Raw genomic sequence first — 12255 nt, 5'->3', positions numbered from 1 at the left:
CGACGGTCGGCTCCAATGGCTAGTTGTAACAGCTAGCCGTTGGGCTGACAACGCACTGGACAGTGAACAGTACATGTCCGATGCACACCGGACAGTCTGGTGTGATCGCTAAAATTCAACTTCTCAACTCGTTGCTCTCAGGTTTTCTCGGGGGTAGAGGAGCTGCCCCCGGGGCTGGCAGGCCCCACTGTCAGGGGGCGCACTAGACATTCCGGTGCACACCGGACAGTCCGTTGCCCCTAAGACAGAAACCCTAATTCCTTTTTCCTTTGGTTTTTTCGAAACTGTTTTCGTTCTAACTTGTGAGTGTGTTATGGAGTGACACCTAGCACTAGATGTGAGTGTGAATATGCACCAACACTACACTAGAAATCTCTTGGTCAAACTACTCATCCACAACCCCTCTTTATAGTACGGCTAAAATAAAAATAGAAAACCTAATTCTATACCAAGTGTCCGTAACTCCTTCGACACTCAGAATATGAAAACATTCATCTTTTCAACCATCATTTCAAGTTCTCGTCTTAGGGATTGTTTTCACCGTTGCAACACAACTTCTTGTAATGCGACCTAACTTACCATTTGCACTGCAAAACACACGTTAGTCACATATAATCTTATGTTGTCATTAATCACTAAAACCAACTAGGGGCTTAGATGCTTTCACCCCTTGGGGAGGAGTATTGTCCATTTAGGAAACCTAACAGGCAGCTATACCTTTGGTGAATCTTTGTAAAAGCTTCATAGTGCAACCTTGCCTACTCAACTTGGAAGTGTTTTAGGGTTACATCGGTCCGAGGCAAAATGGGATAATGACTTGTGGGTCAAGTGTACGACCTCTGCAGAGGATTAGAAACTGATATATCAGTCGTGCTCACGGTTATGAGCGACCTTTGGAGCTCCATTGATTAGAGATACAGATGGTTCGAGATACAATTGTTCTATTTATGGTTATGGTTACAGATGATGATGATGGTTCTATTAATGATGATTCTAACTGTGGATTCTGGTATTTCCTTTATGAGGAGGTACTCTTTGGGATAATAACTTGGGCTTACTGATAAAACTTGGCTCATATTAATGAATAAACTTGACAAAGTAAAAGCAACCTGCTTTCAACCTAACCCCACATAAAGCTACTCCACCATAGCCAAACGGGACATTTGCTGAGTATGTTAATTTGTACTCACCCTTGCTTTCACAAACCACCAGGTTGCCTTTGGTGCAACCTGTGCTCAGGTAAAGAAGAAGAAGAAGACGTCGAGGTGGATCTCCAGGGGTTCCAGGACTTCGACGAGTTCGAGGATTAGGCTAGCGACCTTCCCCAGTCAGCTGCCTATGGTGGGTTTATTTACATAGGCTATGTTTCTATTATGTGCACTTTGATATATATGTTGTTAATGGCTCTAGTCTATAATTAATAATACTAACTCTTTATGATTATTTGAGGCATTGTGCGATGATGAGTCATTTATGTAATCGTTGTGTACGTGAGTTCTGATCCTAGCACGTACATGGTTCGCATTTGGTTTGCCTTCTGAAACCGGGTGCGACATAAGTGGTATCAAAGTCGTGCTGACTGTAGGACCGCTGACCTAAAGTAGCATTGGCCATTTTAAGGACTTATTGGTTATTACTTCACCTCATCCTTGATGTTGCTTAAAAATATTAGTCACCTCGATTAATTCTATGTTATACTCCTATATATCACGTTGCTAAAAGTATTTTATTCTAGTATTGCATGTTCTACTTGTTTATTCTATTAGATCTGCTCACAATCTTGTGCTTGCGTCATCTTTGTAGATGACCCTAACCATAACCTTCTTGTGTTTCGGGGTTCTTTCCTTTCTATCATTAAATTGCTATCCTATTACAATATCTATTCCATTGAAATTGATGTACTCGTAACCTTAGATTATTCAATAACCTTGTTTGTCACTTGTTCTCAAATGTTGTGAATCAAGAACAAGGCAACACAATCGTTAAGGATTAAGGACCTTCGTCTTCCGAAGCATTATCTCCACATGGGTATAATGCTCATTAGACGAAGGTCAAGAGGGACATACCTTCATTATTTAATACGTGAATAAGAATGCAAAAGGATAAAGATGATAACTGCATCTCATTAATTTATTTATAATTGCATTCCATAAAACATAAATGAATATTAACAGATTTCATATTACATTGATACCTTTGGCTTGATCGAAGGAGAGGATGCGGGAGAGCGATTACAATCTAGCATGAACAGTATGGTGCTACTATTCATGTATTTATAGGCACGGGATGCAGCCCGAGTAAAAGTACATTTATGTCCTTGTCATCCGTCTACAATTACAATACGAAACATTAAGGACTAAATAGTCTTTATCCTTTTTTGGTCACTGTTGTATTTGGTCTTCTTCATCAACCCAAGTCGAAGTCCCTTGACTATAGCTTCATTGCCCATTTTTTTCACCTTCGGGTTACACCTCTACTCTTGTCATAGAAGATCTCTATTCCGAAGCTGAAGCCTCCTACAATAATCTATGTCATGCTGAAGGCATATGGTTAGTTATGTTTTTTAGGACCTTTGGAGGAGGAAGGCCCCCAACACATTTGTTTCTTTGTAACAAATTTAGATTGTGATGTGAACGAAGGCCTTTAGCCAAAGGTCCAAAAAAACACCTTCCCTTCGCTAGAATAGCGAATGACACTAACATGCGGGACGCACCAAACTGTGTGGCTCTAGACATATAAATAGGAGCTTGCATTGTAAGCATTTCTTGTGCCATTTCAGTTGCTTACATTGTGCTTGTCGTTTTAAACTTTCTTGCTTTGTCGAGTTTAACTGGATTTCAAGCTTCGGCATTTCAACAACCATCGACTTAAGGGCTGACGAGAAGAAGATTGTTGATCTGGCGCTGTCTGGGTTTTATGAAGCTATGGCAAAAACCAACGCAGAGAAGATTGCAAATGAGATGTTGGCTGGGATATCTGAGAACTCCAGCGATAGTGAAAGTTTCGATGTAGAAAGTGGGAATGAAGATGTCGAAGATCGGCCCTAGAGACCAAGTCATGTTATCTTTGGGAAATTAACTATTAAGCAAGGGCAGATTGATGCAATGAGGGAGAGGTACATTCGTCATATCTCAATTGTGAGGGCTAGAGGGGAAAATAATGTCCCTCTGCCTGAAGCTGATGAAGTGGTAGTTTACAGAAGCTTCATGAAGGCAGGGCTTCTGTTCCCTCTGGATAAATTGCTGGTCAAAGTCCTGAAAACCTTCGAAATTTACCTTCATCAACTTACTCCTGAAGCTATCATTAAGGTGGGGATGTTTATATGGGCCATGATGAGCCAGGGACTGGAACCAAATGCAAAATGTTTATGCAACATCCATGAGCTACCGGAAAGGGGCAATATCACAACAACTTCGGTTGTTACAGCTTCGTGCCTCGCTCTAAGGCAAGCTACCCAGTTCCCACATTTCGGAAGAGATGGTCGTGGCCTGGATGCAAGAATGGTTCTACGTGAAGAATGACCTAAGTGAAAGGGAGGATATTAAGGGGATTATTCAACGTCCTATATGGTCTCGCTTCGGCATTAGAAGGCCATCCACTGCCCTTGGAAATTATATACAAGCATGCCAGGCGGCTTTCAATACAGTATGCACTTATATAGGCACAAGGGACTTAGTCCAGGAGCACATTGCTTATAGAGTGTGGCCACTTGCAAATGGGTGGGAGATGCCGAAGGAGGCTGCTGCTGGCTCTAGCCAAGGTGGTTTAATCTACCTAAAGTACACCTTCAAATACAGGAGCCAGTTTGATGAGCCAAATGACGACTGGCTAGATGCCATTGAAGCAACCAGTGATGAATTGCTTGGAGCCTACTCGAAGGCTGAAGATGATGCCATGACAACGTCCTTCGGGGCTCAAGGCAAAAAGAGGTTGAATAGGGTGTTTGATGTTATTGGATTTGTATATCCAGACTATTGTTATCCTTCGCGGAAGTCGGGAAAGAAAAGAAAGGCTGCTACTTCGATGACTTCTAGCGTGCCGAGGTCAAAGAAGGTTAAAGTTTTGACTCATCGGTCCAAGCGCATTGAAATGGCCGAAGTGCTGAAGCTAATTGAAGGGTTTGCTTCTATATCTGAGCTAAGTCGCTCTGTGCCTTTGGAGGCTAAGACAGGACCGGCTGAAGAGCCAAAACTGAAGAAGGTCGCAGAGCAGCTGAAGGCCCTGAGTCCACCGCGCAAGGCAGAATTGCTGAAGGCATCAAGGATCCCTGCAGCAACTCCGAAGAAGAGGAGAATGGCTAGTGTACTAGACGCTGTCATTGAATATGTAAAGGCCTAGTAAAGAAGGCGAAATTTTAAAGAAATCTGACGAAACTGGCACGGCGCAAGCTGTTTATGATGCTGGACCCTCAGTTTTTGCCGAAGCAAGACCTTCGGAGGCTGCACCACTAATCTTGGAAAAAGAAGATGCCTCTGAGAAGTCCACGTCTCCTGCTCCCGAAGCGCCTGCCGAAGAATTGGAGTTTATTGTGCGACATGCTTCGGGGAAACAATTATCGAAGGAGCAGATTGCCGAAACAAGGCAATATGCCAAGGATTTGAAGTGTCCGCAAGGATCCATGGTGTACAGCAGCAATGATGAGGATGATTTTCTCTATTGCCTACCAGACAATAAAGAGATCTCTGTCTGCCGGGAAATGATGAAGAACATGGGATACCCGAAGCTTGAGCTCGGCCTATCTGCAATGTCGAAGGATGATCTTTCAGATAGCCTTGCTTATAATAGCTTGAAGGTATATATACTTTTATTGTAAAATTAACTATATTTGTAGCTTTTCTTGCTATCGTTATGTTCTCACACATTTTTATTATTAGGGCTTAATTCTAAGTAAGGCTTTAAAGGCCCAAAAGGAAGCAGAAGACGAGAGCTGCCAGATAGCTCTTGGGAATCTTTGGTCAGAGGTCATTTCACTAAGGAATGAAGCTCTCGAGAAGGATAAGATATTGTTTTCCTTAGTGGACAGGCTGAAAACTAGTGAGGCCAAACTTAGTGCACAAGCCGAAGTTCACAACGCTGAAGTTGAAGATTTGAAGAAGAAGCTTGTGGAAATGAATGAAAAATTTGAAGATGCAAACGCGAAGCACGAGATAAACGAAATTGAAAGATTAAGGGTTCAAAAGAATATCGAAGAGCTTTGTGACTCCAAAGAAAGGTGCTACAAGATATCCTTGGAATACGCCAAAACGCTAAAGAACAGTTTTACAAAGGTATGAGCCTATTCTTCCAAGCAAAAATTCATCTGCGGTGACCCCGATGGTGTCATCTAGTGGATCAGCGGAAAGATCGAAGCCTTTGACGAAATCTTAAGTGATCGAGGAGACTTCTACGCATTCACTGGCGCACGAGGGGTCGCAGCGAGCTGAGAAAAAGCCGGCTGTGAGCATGTTAAGGCTGCAGCTCATCCGAAATTTGTTTTCTTAGTGGAAGACACTAAGGACCCTTCGGTTGAGGCCTCTACAATGGGAGGTAGATTCTACTCCGATGTGTGGATGAAGGGCAGTCGTGAGATGGCTGATGAAGCAATTAGAAAAAATGAAAAAGAATCTCACGACGCTCAAGAAGAAGCTAAGCAGGCTAAAGAAGCTGCTAAGCGCGCAAGGCTTATAGGTATTTTTACTGAGATTTGGCTTTGGAGTTTGTTTTTGGCTTCAGAATTAACCAACATATTCTTTATTGCATCTAAACTTTCACCACCACCGGAGTCGTATAATCCCGAAGCTGACCCAATCACGAAGGAAACATTAGGCATAATAATAATCGCTAATGAAGTTGTTGACGAAGCCGTCGACAGACTACTAAATGAAGCTGTTGAAAAAGTGCTAAAGGAAGATTAAATTTTTGTATGCTTGAAAGTGTAATGCTTGTGTATGGTTGTCGTCTTTTGTAAGAAACAAACATCAAGTATTTGTATGTATATTAATGTAATATATTTCTTTGTGATGCATGAAACCTTCGTACGTACCATTTTTTAGCCTTTGGCGAAAAAACACCTTCCCTTCTTTTCATGTGTCGCAAAGAAAAAGATTCTCATTATGCCATTGCTAACGAAGATTTACTTCGTGTAGGAGTAAATATCTGTCGAAGGCATGACTTGTGTTGTAGTATTTCTTTTCATAATTTGATCGATTCTTTCAAAAGAGCAACTTTCCTTTGTTTCCCCACACTTTTTTGGTGATGCAAAATGATGTATGATGCGATGCTATGCGATATGATATGATGGTATGATGCGGAATGTTGTTTGCGCTGAAAGTAAGAAAGCACACGGATATAGAGCCAGACTCTGCATCCCCTTGGGAATGACTTTGGAGTCTCTTCACCTTTTTCCTAGGTGGTATTTTCAGCTCTGCATCCTCTTAGGAACGACTTTGGAGCTAAGCTATGCATCCCCTTAGGAACGACTTTGGAGCTTCTTCACCTTCAATTTAGGTGGTATTTAAGCTCTGCATCCCCTTAGGAACGACTTTGGAGCTTCTTCACCTTTAATTTAGGTGGTATCTTAGCTCTACATTGCCTTAGGAACGACTTTCGAGCTTCGGAACTTACCCTACGCTCCCTTAGGAACGACTTTGGAGCTTTAGAACTTACTCTGCGCTCCCTTAGGACGACTTTGGAGATTCGGAATTTGTTTTGTCACACTCGATGGTGTAACCACATGTTTATTACATCGAGCTGAAGGTTGAACCTTCCTGTATTGTCTGTTGTAAAGGAAACATAAAAGAAAAAAGAGTAGAAATAAAACACGTCAGGGCTTTCTTTTGGCCAAAGCATTGTGTCATCTTCAGTAGATATGCCTGGACTCGGGCATAGTACTGTTAACTGTGTGAGCTTCAGACTGCTTCCGAAGGTCACGTTGTTACTGAGGCCGCGGATTCCCTTCTGGCTGCTGATCATGACTTGGGGCAGGCGCCAGTGGTGGGGGTGGTGGTAATTGAGCCCAAAAAGCTTGAGAGTGACTTGCTGAAGCAGCAGAAGCCGTAGGATGTTGATTGCCTACGTATTCCAGGATATATGGAAACTAGCATGAAGCAGTATGGAGGACCTGTTTTGGCTCATTCTGTCGTGCCTCGGCTTCAACAATATCCTTTTGCTTTTGGATCGTGACCTAGCACGTCCTCATTGTGTGACCCTTGTCCTCGCCACAGAAAAGGCAGAACAATTTCCTGGGCTGATTACCGTACCTTCCTCCACTGAAGCTTCTCCCTCCTCTACCTCTCAGCGCTGGTGGTCTGTAAGAAGTTTGCTGCATGTCCAAAGACTATGAGCTGTGATGACTGCTCTGAGCATTGTTGGCCCTTTTGTCGTTGGCATTGGGATTGTGGATTCTCCTGACATGCCTGGGATGAAGTCTTCCTCCGAAGCCCCTAGTCATTACAGAATACCTACCCTTCTTTGGCAGAAATCATTATCAGCCTGGATGTACTCATCCATCTTCTGAAGGAGTTTCTCCAAGGTCTGTGGTGGATTCCTTGCAAAATATTGGGTTGTGGGTCCTGGCCGAAGCCCCTTGGTCATGGCCTCAGTAACAATCTCATTGGGCACTATAGGTGCTTGATATCTCACACGCAGGAACCTTCGAACGTACGCCTACAGGTACTCCTCATGATCTTGTGTGCATTGAAACAGGGCCTGAGCAGTGACAGGCTTCGTCATAAAAGCCCTAGAAGCTGGTGACTAGCATGTCCTTCAGCTTCTGCCATGATGTAATTGTCCCTGACCGAAGAGAGGAATACCATGTTTGAGCCACGTTTCTGACTGCCATGACAAAGGACTTCACCATGACAGCAACGTTGCCCCCACACGAGGATATTGTTGCCTCGTAGCTCATCAGAAACTGCTTTGGATCCGAATGCCCATCATACATGGGTAAATGAGGTGGCTTGTAGGATGGTGGCCATAGGTTAGCCTGCAATTCTGCTGCCAGAGGGGAAGCATCATCAAAAGCAAAGTTATCATGATGAAAGTCGACGTACCATTCATCTTCGTTGATTGGGCTTTCTTGACAAAGCTCCCTGTATTGGGGCCTTCGGTCTTGGTCATCTTGAGTGAGATGATGCATCTCCTCAGCTGCTTCATCAATCTTCTTCTAAAGGTCGGCCAGCCGAATCATTTTTTTCCTTTTTCCTCTGTACTTGCTGGTGGATTGCTTCTAAATCCATGATCTCCTGGTCAAGCTGCTCCTCATGAAGCGTTGGGCTGGTGGCCTTTCTCTTCTGGCTCCTGGCCTTTCGCAAGGAGAGTGTGTCCTGATTTGTGTCCAGTGGCTGCAAGGCAGACCATGCCCCATTGTCTTCTTCAGCGGCATGACGAAGGTGAATGCTTGTCGAAGGTTGTGGAAGTGAGTTCACCAGAGGTGGGGCCAATGTTGGTCACTTGTTCTCAAATGCTGTGAATCAAGAACAAGGCAACACAATCGTTAAGCATTAAAGACCTTCGTCTTCCGAAACATTATCTCCACATGGGTATAATGCTCATTAGACGAAGGTCAAGAGGGACATACCTTCATTATTTAATACGTGAATAAGAATGCGAAAGGATAAAGATGATAACTGCATCTCATTAATTTATTTATATTTGCATTCCATAAAACATAAATGAATATTAATAGATTTCATATTACATTGATACCTTCGGCTTGGTCGAAGGTGAGGATGCGGGAGAGCGATTACAATCCAGCGTGAACAGTACGGTGCTACTGTTCATGTATTTATAGGCACGGGACGCAGCCCGAGTAAAAGTACATTTATGTCCTTGTCATCCGTCTAGAATTACAATACAAAACATTAAGGACTAAATAGTCTTTATCCTTTTTGGTCACTGTTGTATTTGGTCTTCGTCATCAATTCGAGCCGAAGTCCCTTGACTATAGCTTCGTCGCCCATTTTTTCACCTTCGGGTTACACCTCTACTCTTGTCATAGAAGAAGATCTCTATTCCGAAGCTAAAGCCTCCTGCAATAATCTATGTAATGTTGAAGACATATGGTTAGTTAAGTTTTTGAGAGCCTTCGGAGGAGGAAGGCCCCCAACAACCCTTATCCTTAATTCAAATACTTACCTCTGAAAATCTGTTGCCTATTTAAACATTCTAGTTTATATGTTCATGACCTTCTTGTCTTTTGAGATCCCTTCCTATCCTAATGTTAAGTCGTTATCTTTCAGCAATTTCTATTCCCTTGGTCTTGGTATGCTCGTATTCTTGGAATCTTACATACTCATATTTTTATATATGCTTATCTTTATACCCCCAATGTCTGTTTAAGACATTTCAGTTTACATGCCCTTGACCATCCTTGTTTCTTGATGATCCATGAGCGATCATTTTATTTCACACATACTTTGTGATCTTGTTGTTTCCTTATAACTTCCCTTGGTAATGAATTTTCACTTCAACTATTTTGTTAGGACCTTACATATATTACCCTTTTATTGTTCCCTTTACTTCGCCACTTTGCGAGTCTCATCTTGACTCCACCCTTTGTTGTGCTTTTGCTTATTATCACCTTAACTTTTCTCATCCCTTGTTCTTACCTTGATGTTTATGGTATACCTGCTTTTTAAAATTTCCCCTCTCTCATCTCAATTCAGGAGTGGTGTTTTACTTATCCCATCCTTGCTCATATCCTCTTATTTTTTTTCACGTGCAACTATGCAAGTCTTGTCTTAACTCTATTATTTGTTGTACTCATGCCCTTGGTTCTTATGCACCTTCATCCCTTTTCTTACACCCTTGTCTATTGTTACCATTAACCTTTGTAATATCTATAACCTTACCTTGATGCACTTTTACCTCTTTTCTTACACCCTTGTCTGTATCGCCTGTAGCCCTTGTAATAGTTATAATTTTATATCCTTACCTCGAGGCCTACTTCAAATATACCCTTTAAAGCCTCCTCTTTTCCAACCTAGTTTGAGAGTGGCTCTGTACCTATCTCGTCATTGATTGTTTCCCCTTCTTTGTCGCGTTGCAAGTTTTGTCTTAACTCCATCCTTCGTTGAGTGTTTGTCAATTATCACATTTAACCCTTGTCATCTCTGGATTTTTACCTTGACGCTTATCTTGTACCTACATTTTTAAAGCCTCCTCTCTCCCATTTCAGTTCAAGTGTTGTTTTATGTTGGGGCGAAGGCGAAGACGCCACCCTTCGCTCGAGGCCTTCGCCGTCCTCGCTGCACCAACGGAGACAAGACAACGAGAAGACTTACCCTTCATCTCATAAGCCATCGAACGAAGACCTATGACGAGGTCATCTCATCTTGTGACCTCGTCCAGCATGGAGGCCCGCGTGTGATCCGGCCCATTGTAGCAGGCCCTGCGTGGCCGTCGCGCGTTACGGGCCTAATTTGTAAAGGCCTCCCTGTAATTACGGTCTGTAACCTCGCTTTATGGGAATATTCCAGGGATAACCTAGGTGTCTGAGGGCACATGCGTCCTTAACACAGGACGCTGGGCACTCAGATACCTATAAATACCCCCGCATAGTGCCCTTGAGAGGCTAGATTAATAGAGCTATTGCCATCTCGTGCGAAGACCCTGTTTACATTACTACACACCCCCGTTGGATCAGCTTGCACCGGAGAGCAAGTTCCAACATTTGGCGCCCACCGTTCGTGCTACGAAAAAACCACCCACGATGGCACCCAAGAAAGCTAGCTCGAAGGCTGACGAGGCTACGAAGGCAGCACTGCTGGCCGCAAAAAAGGGCAAGGCCCTCGCCCTCACCCAATCCACCCACCAAGAGGCTACTGAAGACAACGTTCTCCGCACCTACGAAGACGACGTTCTCCGCACCTGCGAAGACGACGCTCTCCGCACCTGCGGCCCTGAAGGGCAGCCGCAACCTCCCCCAGGCTTCGCTCCACCAGAGGGCACGGACTTCACCGAGGACGGCGAAATCATCGGTGTCTCAGCAGAAGAACAGCTACAGCTGCGCGCCCTGCGCATCAAGAACCGCAATCTCCAGAAGCAAAAGGAGATACTTGAGGCCAAGCGCCAACGTGTGTCTACACAAGCCAAGGTGCGACAAATGATACGAGACGAAGAGCAGAAGGCCCAGGAGCTCGAGCAAGAGATCGCGTTAATGCAGCGCGAAGGCCACTTCGTCCTGCAACACGGGCCACCCCTGCAACAGCGCGCACAAGTCGAAGACCTGCACTTCCCCCAGCGCGACCATGCCATCGAACACGCCGCGCCATTCCAAGGCGTCAACTACCTCGACGAGCGAAGTCCCCTGGCGCCACACCTGCAAGTGACACCCTGGCCTGCCAACTTCCGGGCAGGGACCTATCCCAAGTACAACGGCAGCACTGACCCAGCACAGTACATCATGAGTTATCAGGTCGCCGTTGCATCTTCCGGAGGGGACGATGCCACGATGGCCAAGTCTTTCATCATCGCCCTCGAGGGCCCAGCTCTCACCTGGTTCACCTGGTTGCCCCCGCTGTCCATTGACTCCTGGAGAAGCCTCAGGGACAAATTCCTGCTCAACTTCCAAGGGTACCGCCCAGACACCGACGCCTTGGCCGAACTCTCACTCTGCAAGCAGCTAGAAAAAGAGACTCTGCAGGAGTATTACCGCAAGTTTCTAACACTCAAGTCACAGCTGCCCTCAGTCGATGACCAGATCGCCATCCACTACGCCATCAGTGGCCTTCGCGCCGGCGTCCTTTACAGCCACTGCATCAGAGATCCACCCAAGAACCTCCAGGAATTATATCAGCTATTTGAAAAATATGCCAAATCTGAAGAGCTCCACCAGCGCAAAGTTGAGTCTCAGAGGAAACCCAAAGATGCTCCACAGTCCAGCCGCACGTGGACGAGAACTCCGCAGCCAGACTCTGGTCGAGACGGCCGCAATCAGCAGCAGGTGCACAACATCGCCAACCAGCACCCCGCTGGTGAGGCCCCTCGCCGCCAGGAATATCCCCCCAGGGCCGCGGAAATGGAACTCACGGTAGGGGCCGGGGACATGCGCAGCCGCTGCGCCGATTCTACTGTCTTTTTCACGGCGAAGACTGTGCCCACCAAACCAAAGACTACTCAGAGACGAAGGCCACCAGAGACAGGATGGCACGGGCGCAACCAGCCGACAACCCTAGAGTTGTCGCACACACTTATCAGCAACCCCCTCCACCATACATCCACGCCCCCGCCCCGCATCCACCGCACCACGCATACCAACACCACCAGGAAGTACAA

Source organism: Zea mays, chromosome 5 (genome assembly GCF_902167145.1).
Source record: "Zea mays cultivar B73 chromosome 5, Zm-B73-REFERENCE-NAM-5.0, whole genome shotgun sequence".
NCBI classification, from domain to species: domain Eukaryota; kingdom Viridiplantae; phylum Streptophyta; class Magnoliopsida; order Poales; family Poaceae; genus Zea; species Zea mays.
Note: the sequence above shows the minus strand (reverse complement) of the source record.